The sequence below is a fragment of the Xiphophorus couchianus genome, chromosome 11, assembly GCF_001444195.1.
Source record: "Xiphophorus couchianus chromosome 11, X_couchianus-1.0, whole genome shotgun sequence".
NCBI classification, from domain to species: Eukaryota; Metazoa; Chordata; class Actinopteri; order Cyprinodontiformes; family Poeciliidae; genus Xiphophorus; species Xiphophorus couchianus.
In genome coordinates this window covers 8,353,875-8,365,017 of record NC_040238.1, presented here as the reverse complement: position 1 = coordinate 8,365,017, position 11,143 = coordinate 8,353,875, and positions in this window count along the sequence as shown.

Below are 11,143 nucleotides of genomic sequence, written 5' to 3'. Positions count from 1 at the left end.
AATCTGTTTGCATAAGAACAAAAAAAGCTGTCTACCTCTGTGAAGTTAAAGATTATCAATACAGTGAACCCTCTCTATACGCGGCTCACCTTTCACGGCCTCGCTGCTTCGCGGATTTTTTTGTGCAGTTTTTTTTTTACAGTGCATTGTATTCTGCGTCCTGATTGGCTAAACAGTCTCCGCGCTTCTTCTAAACCTGTGTGCCAATAACGTTACGGTACTTAAATATACGTAATACAGCAAATTTTGGTAAATGTTTTTGCCCAGAAGAAAAAAAGAGCGACAACTACCAATAACTATGTTCTTCTCTCGAAAAAATACCTGCACCACAGACTTCAGAAGAAAAAGACACTTGAGAGCAGAGTGAGGTCGCAGTGTCACAGTCAGAGGAACAGTGAAATACGCGAGTCACAATTTGTCCTACTGTACTTCGTATTGATTAAAATGATTATTTTACTGTAGTTATTTGTAAGAAAGCGTTGTTAGAAAAATTATCCTCCTGTTCATTTACTTATGAGTTTATTTTACAAGTTATGTTTTCATATTATTCTTTTTATATTATTATTCTCATATTATTATTCTGTTTTATGTTTACTTAACTTCTCTCTTTTGTAGTACTTTATTAATCTTTTGTAGTACATTATTAACTGTGTTTAGGATGTTTGCCTGGAAGCTAAAAACGTTAAAACATTCATGTTTTAATTCATGTTTTAATTCATGTTAGCTCCATGTGTAACTGATTAGTTGTGGTCAGCCACATGCCCTTGTAAAGGCATGTCCACAGAAGGTTCCAGAACGTAAAGATCGTTGTTCAATTCTCTGTGTGACTGTGTGAAGAAGCCCAACCTCCTTTTTCTATACAATAAAGAGTAATGCAAAGAAAGATCTGGCAGAATTGATTCCAGACAGTGTTTGACAGCGATTCTTCGCATCTGTTTTCAATTCTCCTGTTCTGCAGAAAAGTAACCTCTGTCTCTGGCTGATTCTTTGCAGGTTAGGACAAAAATAAACCTATCAAGCGTTATATTTGTAAAAGAAAATGCTTGGGCCTGAAAACAGGTTTTGTTCTTTGGTTTTAATGTAGAGTATTTAATTATGCTGTATAATAATTGTAAAAAAAAAAAAAAAAAAAGGTAACTACTTCACGGATTTCGCCTATCGCATGTTCTTTTCGGAACGCAACCCCCGCGAAAAACGAGGGTTCTGTTGTGGATCTCCGGAGGACTGGATGAGGTTCCTGCGGCCTTCTCCACCAGGAACATCGTAGTGGGCGTGGTCGGCGGATCCTACCGGCACACCTGCTGCCACTTACCTTGTTGGGAGGAGTATTTCAGGAGGACATCGTCAACACTCTAGTGCCAGAGTGTTAGCTCGTAAATGGTAGATCCAGTTTATTGCTGGCCTTCAGACCACCAGCTCCGTTCTAATATTCTGCTCTTGTGGTCTTGCCTCAGGTTTCGTTGCCGCGGAACTGCTGGCATTCTGTCCATCTGGATTCCCAGTAGCCGGAGGAATCATCGAGACCACACGACCTGATCCTCCTTGGTTTCCGAAGAGCCTGTCTCACCTGTCCGCCCTCCAACGCCGCAGTCGCCCGTCCTCTCTGCTCCAACCCCTGATCCACCGTGCTGCCTATCCCTCTCAGCTCCGCCTTTTCCACCAGCAAGTAAGGCCTCGAACCGCTGAACTTCCGTTTCCCTCCCGTCACTCTGTTCTCACTTCTGTGTTCCTCTTCAGGAAGACCATTGGTCCGGTTCCGCCCTCCCGAGTGTCCCATCCTGGATGTCTTTCACATTTTTGCACCGTGTTTATAATAAATCATTGAACTAACTGTGGTCTCTCTAGTGTGTTCTGCGCATGTGGGTTAATCGAGTAAACCAAAACATGACAGGTTCACTGTATTGTCATAGGGTTATTCAGTATTACTTTGGCAATTAAATGTTTTCTTCATATTGTGCAGCTCCAATGAAGAATGTAGATGAAATGTATCTCTTCAATAAAGTTGTTTGTTTTAGTCATTAATGCTTCAGGCCTGGTTTCTGAAATCCAGGTAAGTTTTTCTGACAGGAACTCTCATTGTGTCAAAATACCATCTGCTGACATTAAGGCAGGTGAGAGTACAGCATGCGATTTCAGCATATTTGAATAACTAATGACTGATTTAATTATTAAGCACCTATGTTTTAATCCATTTTTTTAATCTCACATGAAACATTTTAACCACTTTTCAAAACAAAACAAAAATATTTTTTAGATAGAGAATTAGATAAATGTGCACTAAATTTCACATAAACACTGAATGATCTGTTGATTTTCTAAGGCTTTTTTGTGTTTTCCTTGAAAATTATTTGGCTGTTCTGGTGTTCAACTCTCAAATGTAGATCAGCTCAATGATAAAACTGTCATGAAATGCGGTGGTGAGGGGTGGTGAGGCAGACGCAGCGGACCCAGGTAAGATGAATAATGATTTAATGAAGAAACTCACAGTCTAAAACAACGAGCAGCAGGGACATGGACACACTGATAACGAACGGACTAGACATTGACGACGACCCGACGAGGAACAAGGAACACAGGTGGATTTAAATACACAGCGGGTAATCACAGAACGAGACACACCTGGGAACAATCAAGGGGAGGACAGGACAACGAAGAGTCTCAAGGACACAGAAAACTCGAAATTAACACACAGAAAACACAGAACACGACAGTACCCCCCCTCAAGGGTGGCTACCAGACGCCCACAAAACAAAAACACAACAAGGGTGGGCGGAGGGGCGCTGGACGGGGGGCCAGAGTCCAGAAAAAACAAAAAACAACCCACCATTGTGGGTGGAAACACAGGAAGGGCCAAGAGTCCAAAAACAAAAAACTACCCACAGGGTGGGCAGAGGCAAAGGAGGCGGGAACCACGGAGGCGGTCCGGCGGCCGTCCGCGGCGCTGGAGGCGGGAACCACGGAGGCGGTCCGGCGGCCGTCCGCGGCGCTGGAGGCGGGAACCACGGAGGCGGTCCGGCGGTCGTCCGCGGCGCTGGAGGTGGCGATGAGGAGTCTCTGGAGGAACGCAGGGGGTCCGGGTCTCTGGAGGAACGCAGGGGGTCCGGGTCTCTGGAGGAACGCAGGGGGTCCGGGTCTCTGGAGGAACGCAGGGGGTCCGGGTCTCTGGAGGAACGTTGGGGGTCTCTGGTCGGAACGTTGGGTGTCTCGGGAGGAACGCTGGGAGTCTCGGGAGGAACGCTGGGAGTCTCGGGAGGAACGCTGGGAGTCTCGGGAGTTGGGGTCTCAGGTGGAACACAGAGGGTCTCGGTCTCAGGAGGAACGCAGGGAGTCTCTGGAGGAACACAGGGAGTCTCAGAAGGAACACAGGGAGTCTCGGAAGGAAGTCCAGAGCGCAGCTTCGGGGCCGGCTGCGGAGGAGAGCCGGGGCGGAGCCTCGGGGCCGGCTGCGGAGGCGAGCCGGAGCGAAGCCTCGGGGCCGGCTGCGGAGGCGAGCCGGAGCGAAGCCTCGGACCGGCTGCGGAGGTGGTAGCTCCGGAAAGCGACGAGGGGCCGGGTCCACCGGCTCACGTCGCTGTCTCCGGGCAGACAGCGGAGGTGGCGGCTCCGGAAAGCGACGAGGGGCCGGGTCCACCGGGGGCTCACGTCGCTGACTTCCCAGACGGAGGAATCGACGGGGGCCGTATCCGGGGGGTGCCAACACCAGGCTTGTCCCCCGGAATAGCTCCCGCTGCAAGTCGGCGAGGGCTTCAGCTAGCTCCCTCTCCTCCCTGCCGGATCTCCGCCTCGGTCCGCTCTGCTTTTTAGGAGGGAACCTCACTCCAGCTGGGTCCATGTTTGAGCAGCCTCACCATTAGGTCTGGTCAGGTCCTTCTGTCATGAAATGCGGTGGTGAGGGGTGGTGAGGCAGACGCAGCGGACCCAGGTAAGATGAATAATGATTTAATGAAGAAACTCACAGTCTAAAACAACGAGCAGCAGGGACATGGACACACTGATAACGAACGGACTAGACATTGACGACGACCCGACGAGGAACAAGGAACACAGGTGGATTTAAATACACAGCGGGTAATCACAGAACGAGACACACCTGGGAACAATCAAGGGGAGGACAGGACAACGAAGAGACTCAAGGACACAGAAAACTCGAAATTAGCACACAGAAAACACAGAACACGACAAAAACTGTTTGGAAAAATGAGAAAACCCTGCATTTAGAAAGATAAAAACAAAAAAAAGTTAGAAAAGTAGTAGAAAGCATTCAATGAAATTCTCAACTTATTGAATTAAAGGAAGATTTCAGTTTTAGACACATTAACCAGAAGAATTTCAGCCTATTTTGATTTTGTAGTGCTTTGAGCTGCCATCCTGAGATTGAAAGACTGATTCCATGGTTACGACAGGAGTACTCCAGCTTTCTCTCACAGTCCAAAAATATGATTGTCACTTTAACTGGTCTTTCTGAAATGTTTTTCTGTGTTAATTTGAGGATATGCATAGTGGTTTTGTCCTGTGTTTCTCTGAGTTGTCCTGTGATTTGATCTGGTCAGGGTACTTCTCACTTGATGACTGCTATAGAAAAGCACAAGAAATGCTATTCTGGTCAGCCTTAGTTTTTTTGCTTTAACAACAGTTTTTCTCTAGTGAAACGAATGTAATCTCCCATTATTACCTCTGGCTAAGCTCACTGCACAGTTTTCCAATTTGCACTATAAGTACATTGTGGTACAGGACATTTTGTCAGTAAGGGTGAGCAGTTATCATAATGCTAATCATTATTTGGTAAACCATAATAAATTTGTTTATTTATCCTATCAATTACAAACTTTGATGCTCTGTTTGCAAGCCGCAAAAATTAAGCGCTTGATGGGGATTACAGTATTACTTGTACTATTTTTTTCACGTCATGAGAGCATCAACACCTGTTACACTGCAATAACATAAAAAATCTTACCAAGTATGTTTGTCTAGTTTCTAGGTCAAATATCTTAGTACACCTGAAATAAGACAAAACTAACTTACAAGTAACATTTCAGCAAGATATAGAAGCTAGGTTTTTTTTTTAACATTCTTTATTTAAGAATATTATGAATCCAACATACAGTATATGCATATGTATATTTATACATGCACTTACATAGTACAACAGAAAAGAGAGGGGAAAAAAAGGGCTTAGCAAACTTTTACATCCAGGCACATGCAGGTGGGGGGAACAAGAGGGGCTTGAGCCCCTGCCCCTTTTATCCTTGATGTCTCTAGTGCCCTTTTTGAGTTTTTTAAAAATGTTTTTTCAATATTTTATTTTTATTTTTTTAATCTGTGGATCAGGAGGCCTGCTTGTGCCCCTCAGCAATAATATTTAGCTAAATATAATAATTTACCAAAATAAACTAGTCTTGCTGCCCTAAGTGTAATAATGTCTCTCAGTTTCTTGTTGTTCAGACACCGGGTCCATGGTGTCTTCCATTAAAAGAGAGACACATACAAAGGGGACTAACACAGCTTTTTATAACCCATAGCATCTTTATCTGTGTGGCCATCCAAAGTGGGAAATAGCTGGGGTTCATACACTCAGAAAAACGTCAATTTTTACATGAAGTTTTGCTGTTATCTTTTCCATTATATACACATTCTTCAATCTTTCTCGTCATTGTTGAAGGGTGGGAGACAAAAGCTTGAGCCAGGACAGAGTTATCATTTTTCTTGCAACCAGTAGCAGATTCTGTAGTAACTGGACTTCCCTTTCCCAATATTTTCTCCTGAGGTCAAACCCAATATATAATGCAGTGGGTAGAGTGGTAACATGAACTTAAATATTTTTTCAAATTTCTGCCTGAACCCCCTGCCAGAATGGAATCAGTACCGGGCAGTCCCAGAAAATGTGAACGTGATCCTCAATCTGATTACAATTCCTCCAGCACAAATTTATAGCATTTCTGTCATATTTTGAAATACTGAAATGTGTTTTGAAGAATCTTATTCTTAATTTCCAGTCAAATTCATTCCAACCTGTTGGTGATCTTAAAACCTTTTTCACAAATTTCCTAGAAGCTTGTTTTAAATAAATAATTTCTTAAAATTAATAAAGTAATAGTTCCACTAGCAGATAATTTCACTTATAGCAAGACATCTTCCCATGTTATCATTTAAATTGTAGAACTTTTTCCATCAATATTAAAGAATTATTTACTTTAAACAAGCTGGTATATGTTGTTGGGCTCAGGCACAGATGACATCCGGAGCTGTCTTTCCGAATAAAAAAAGGTTTTATTTACTTTAATACAAAAACTCAGCTTGTCACACCAGGTGCCTAATGGTCCTCAGCAGAACAGAAACTGTGCACTGCCTAGTAAACGGCACGTTCGAATAACACACGTAAAACAGTCGCATTCAATGACATATAGGAAAAATCAGTACCAAAGATCAAGGCACAAGACGGACACAAAACCAAGTTCTGAAGGAATGAACAAGCTACAGTTAAGAATGAATTAACTTATTATAATAAGCAAAACAAATTGGGTGGGGTACCTGTGAACTATAATATACATGAACAGTAAAATAAACAAATAAACTAATAAATTTGGTGTTTCTCACAATATATCTCATTTAAAAACTACTTGTAAGTTATTTTTGTCTTATTTGAAGAGTACTAAGATATTTGCACTAGAAACTAGACAAAATGTGAGACAGACTGGCGACCTGTCCAGGGTGACCCCGCCTCTCGCCCGGAACGTTAGCTGGAGATAGGCACCACTAGGGACAAGGGTGTTTGAAAATCAATGGATGGATGAACTAGACAAAATGTTTAGTAAGATTTTTTTGCAGTGCAGTATTTGGAAACATTATAAAAAACAATTAATGTGCTCTGTTTAGCAGAACAACAGCTCTATGTAATGTATGAAGAAGCATTCTGCTTCTATGCACCACAAATCTGGAATAAACTTCAAGAAAATTGCAAAATAGTCAAAACACTGAGTTTCTTTAAATCTATACTAAAACCCAGCTGTTTCGAGTTGCTTTTGAAACTTAATCAATGAAACATTAAACATTAATTTGATATGTAATGATTTAAAAATGTAACATTGTTGACTGTGTGTTGTATGGCTTTATATTTTTTTCTTCCCCTCCAGGGGGTCTTTTGTGGGCTCTAGTGTCCCTTATATGAAAGTAGGCTGACAGGAAAGGAGAGGGGGGAAGACATGCGGCAAATATCGCCGGGTCTGGGAATCGAACCCGAGACGGCCACGTCGAGGACTCAAGGCCTCCAAACATGGGTTGAGCTATCCCCTACGCCACCACAGCATGGCCCTGGCTTTGTATTTCTGTGTTTTTATGACGTAAAGCACTTTGAAATGAGATTGCCTCAGAGGCCGCAGCTCTGATATCTACAATAATATGACAGGAGTTAATTGATCAACAGTGTGGTGAGTGGCTTGTCAGGAGGTCAGTATCAGCAGACAATCAGAAGATTTCACAGAGGAAAAAATACATGCAAAAAAAACATGTTTTCCATCTGAAGGTACAGCTCATTAAATGTTCTTCTCTGTCCCTGGGCTACTAGTTACTATGGTTATGGGTAGATGGATGATGTTTTTCATGCTGTGATCTTAGCTCATTGGCCTTTTTGCGATCATTGAAGCTGAACTGCAGGCAAAACAAAACTAAAGAAACAAGATCTTTGATGTGGGATGCTCAAACCAGTGAGATTTTGTGTCTTACACCCAGATGAGATGGACTTTGAGTTCAGAAGATGACCCTGAGTTAAAAAAAAGGAAAGAGCTCATTTTCTCCTCATCATATCAGCTGTTTGTTTGTTTTGACTCTATGGCATTAAACTCCAATGAAACATTTTGTTTAAAAGTTTGCAACTCTAACCCTAACCCTACACTGAAAAAGATGTCATATCTATATAACAGTAAATGTAATTTATTCTTTTTCTCTGTAACAAAAACATAAAACTTAAGTATAAGGAGTTAAGAATGACTGATAAAGTTTCGATTTTATGGGAAAGAGTCCACAAAAGAGTCCTATTTCATATGGGAATATTTCAACCATTAGCCCTTGGGATTATGTCACACCTCATAGTCACTCAAATCTGAGGAGGATTTATCACATTGCTCTCCTTCTACACTTTTCTATCCCTTGACTTATTTTCCTGCCACCACAGCTTCAACTTTTAGATCCCCCACCCATCAACATTGGAACCCAAAAGTCATTATTTTTGTCAAACATCTTTTTTTGACTGAAGATGAATAAAATAGAACAAGTTAAACATGCCGTAGATAGGTGGTAACTTGCTTTTTTGTTTCTGAATTTTCACAATTTTGCCTTTTTCATAATTTCTTTCTTCTAATGGACTCATGCCTTGTCTATTCTACAGTTTACTATGAGAAGCAACATAAGCCAAAATTTATAATAGAGTTTACATGCCTACATATACTCTTACAAAAACACAACCAAACCCTCTCACACACATAAACTGTATTACTGTAAAAAAAAAACTAAATAGTTGATTCAAATATAAAATCAATTAAAATATTGTATTATTTATTTTCTTGATTGAATTTTCTAAACATACATTTTTATTTTTTATTTTTTTGCCTGAGGAAAAAGGGCTCACATAAAACAGTTGTGAAATGATGAGATGTGTTTCAACATGGAGGCTGAAGAAACTTCTCTAACACTTTAGTACTTTGCAATTTACTTCTTTTTAAACCTTTCTTGATGTATTTTATATTTTGGTTGCAAAACCATCTCTTGCCAGCTCCTACTGAAGTTGTTTATATTCAGCACAATGCAAATAGTAGAAACATGTTTGTAAAGAAAAAAAGGCCAATAATATTGATGATGTTTTATAGCCATATCATAGAGATTATGTTGTCCATATCAGATTCAGTTATAGATTGCCTTTTCAATGGGTGCTTCTGCTGCCCAACAGTTGTATTATTGCTTGTAATGAGGAAGTATAAACTACAAAACCAAAGAGAAAGTGGCCAAAAGTGTTATTTTTTCATTTAAATATGATCAAATAACACATGTTCGGCCCCCAGCCATGAGGGACTGAACTACAGAAGGCTGGTATAAGAACTATTAATCCCACAATGCTTTGCATTAATTATCTTTAGGTTTCTTCTACTCATTCTATTTCCCCTCATTTTAAAAGATCCACTACCAGTGCCCACCCTGGTATCTTAAATATTTTCAACATTTAAGAAAATATTTCATAAATGTTTTCTTACACATTTACTTGGTTCAAATTACAAAACCAACAGTCTTTCTTCTGCCTGTGCATGCTTGGGTTCTTTAGAGTTCTTCTCACAGTCCAAAAACATGACTATTGGGTTAATTGGTTTCTTTAAATTGTAACACTGCAAGTATAAGTGAATATAGATGACAGATATTAGTTCACAACTGAGGTCAGTCAAGGATGTAAGTGTAAATGTACATCCTCTGGTTTCCTCCCGAAGTACAAACACGTGACTGTGGAACATTTCCAATGACATCAATGACCAGAGGTTAGGAGAGGACAACAAATGGCATCTTCTCCTAACCTCTTTTTTTACTGGCCACTTCCTAATTCAAACAGAAAAACAAGACTCCTTGAATCTAAGATCAAAATCCAGCTGGTTATTTTTTTTCCACTTGTTTTTTAATTCAAACTCTTACTAAGATAAAATGTTAATGACTTTTATTTTTTAAAGCATAAGATTGTACTTGTTAACACATTGAACTCATGTTAAAAAAACAACTGTTGAACTGAGGAAAAAAGCTGAAACAGAAAGCTGCTATTATGTGGATTTTAGGCTAACAGATGTGTGTGTTTACGAGATATTCCAAGTCTGTTGTGTTGGCTGGTAAAGAGCTTAGTGTGCATGAAGCAGCTGGACAGACTTGATAACTGGCTGCTACATGCCAACACACACGCATTTGTTTGTCATGAACATGCACAGAAAAAAAGGTCTTAGTGTAGTTACATGGAAGGGTAATCTTACATTCAGTTAGGTTTGTTCTGTTAATTCTCCTTTTATGTTCCAGAAAAAAAATCATTAAAGTGTGAACATCTGCTGAAATTGTTTCACTTCCGGTGTGCTAACCACCACATTGTTGAAGGTGACAAGCTCAATATAAAGTGATGACAATTACCTGAATTTATCGGTTGTAATTTACAGACTGTCAGGTAAATTGTTGAAGGATTTTTCATCCTTTTCAAAGCTACATTGAGACTAGAGACTGTACTGTAAAGTTAAGATCTGGACCTGTATCATGCAATTCTGTGAGCATAGAAAAAATGTGTGACAAATACACCAAGATTTTACACAGGAATAATTGGAGTTTATAAACTTCCCCTATTGTTTTGAAACTACAGATGTTTGTAGTAGTGAAAGAGCAAAATAGCTTAGATGTTATAAATATAAAGGAAAAACCAATCCTTTTGTTCCAAGTTACAACCATTTTACAGGTTAACTTTCAGCAATTTAACTCAAAGCAAATCAAACTTAAATAGACTAGAATTTGCTGAGAAATTATTAACTATTTTTACCTGATTCTGCAATAGTTATACTTTTGTTGTTGTTGTTGCGCCCCCCCCTCCTTTCTCTACTCTCTCACTCTCGTACTTCCTCTTCTGAGAGGGGAGATGTGCTACCAGCTCTCCGTCTAACGGGTCCGTTGAGTTTCCTAAATCTGCTGGGATTTACCCTGTCCAGAACTGAAGTAAACTCTGTTTAAGCTGGTTTCGAGAAACGATTCACCTGATTTTTGACGGCCTACATCCAGGTGTCCCACCCTTCTTCCCCCTGTGAATTAGCCAGACTGAGCAGCCTACAGCCAACTAGTTTCACAGAGCTCACCTGTTAACGGTCGCTCGTTCTCTATTTTACAACTTGCATTTGTTACTGAACCAGGTAGGTTTTAGTGACTCGGGCGAGTCCCAAGGATGATGTTTTACATATGGGCTACCAGCAACCTAAAAACATTTTCCACTTTTTCCTCTCCAGAATCAAACATCACAGCTATTTTACAACCATCAAAGAACTTTAAGGTGACTCATTAACTGAATGTCCACAACATCTTTTAGATTTTCTTTATGCTAAATATTTTATTAATAAGGCATTTTTGCAAGGGTCAGTACAGCTTAATTCAG